Raw genomic sequence first — 1173 nt, forward strand, 5'->3', positions numbered from 1 at the left:
TCACAAAAGCCAAGTAAAACCATATATAAATTAAGGTACATATTTAAGTAAATAAGGTACAACCAAGCCTAAGGTTAAGTACTTATAAGCATGAATAAAGTACAGATCGTGGTAAACCACATATGGAATGTTTTAATTGAAGAAAACCAACTCCTTACCACATATATGGTGCATGTGCAAATTGATATAGTAAAACCATTTGATATCTACTCAATAGAGTATCATTTACGTGAAATCACAAGTATGACCTCGGATTTATTTACTAAGTTAATGAGGTAAATATAGGACATGCATATGCACTTTGGGTAGTCACTCAAATTTTTTGGCTAATAAGAACTTACCAATAAATAATTAAAGAGCTAAATACGGTACATATTTAATTAAATAAGGTACAACCAAAACCATGGATAAGTACATATAAGCGTGAATAAAGTACAGATCGTGGAAAACCAAACACATTTTAATAATTTCATGTCACAAGTACACTTGATGATTATACGTGGTACAAATTTCTGTATATCAAGTACATATGAGCGTAAATGTCGTCGTGTTCTTAGAAGAACTTAGATCAAGATTATAGCACATGTGATCGATTTCTCACTAATTACTTCATATGGAATGTTTACTTGGAGAAAACCAACTCCTTATCACATATATGGTGCATGTGCAAAATGAGATAGTAAAAACATTTGATATCTACTCAATAGAGTATCATTTACGTGAAATCACAAGTATGAACTCCGATTTATTTATTAAGTTAATGAGGTGAATATAGGACATACGTGTGCACTTTGGATAGTTAATAAAATTTTTTGGCTAATAAGAACTTACCAATAAATAATTAAAGAGCTAACTACGGTACATATTTAATTAAATAAGGTACAACCAAGCCCATGGTTAAGTACATATAAGCGTGAATAAAGTACACATCATGGTAAACCAAGCACATTTTAATAATTTCATGTCACAAGTACACTTGATGATTATACGTGGTACAAATTTCTGTATAACAAGTACATATAAGGGTGAATACAGTACAGATCGGGGTAAACCAAGCACATTTCAAAACGTCGTGTTCTTAGAAGAACGTAGATCAAGATTATAGCACATGTGATCGATTTCTCGCTAATTACTTCATATGGAATGTTTACTTGGAGAAAACCAACTCCTTAC

Source organism: Henckelia pumila, unplaced genomic scaffold (genome assembly GCF_033568475.1).
Source record: "Henckelia pumila isolate YLH828 unplaced genomic scaffold, ASM3356847v2 CTG_461:::fragment_3, whole genome shotgun sequence".
NCBI classification, from domain to species: Eukaryota; Viridiplantae; Streptophyta; class Magnoliopsida; order Lamiales; family Gesneriaceae; genus Henckelia; species Henckelia pumila.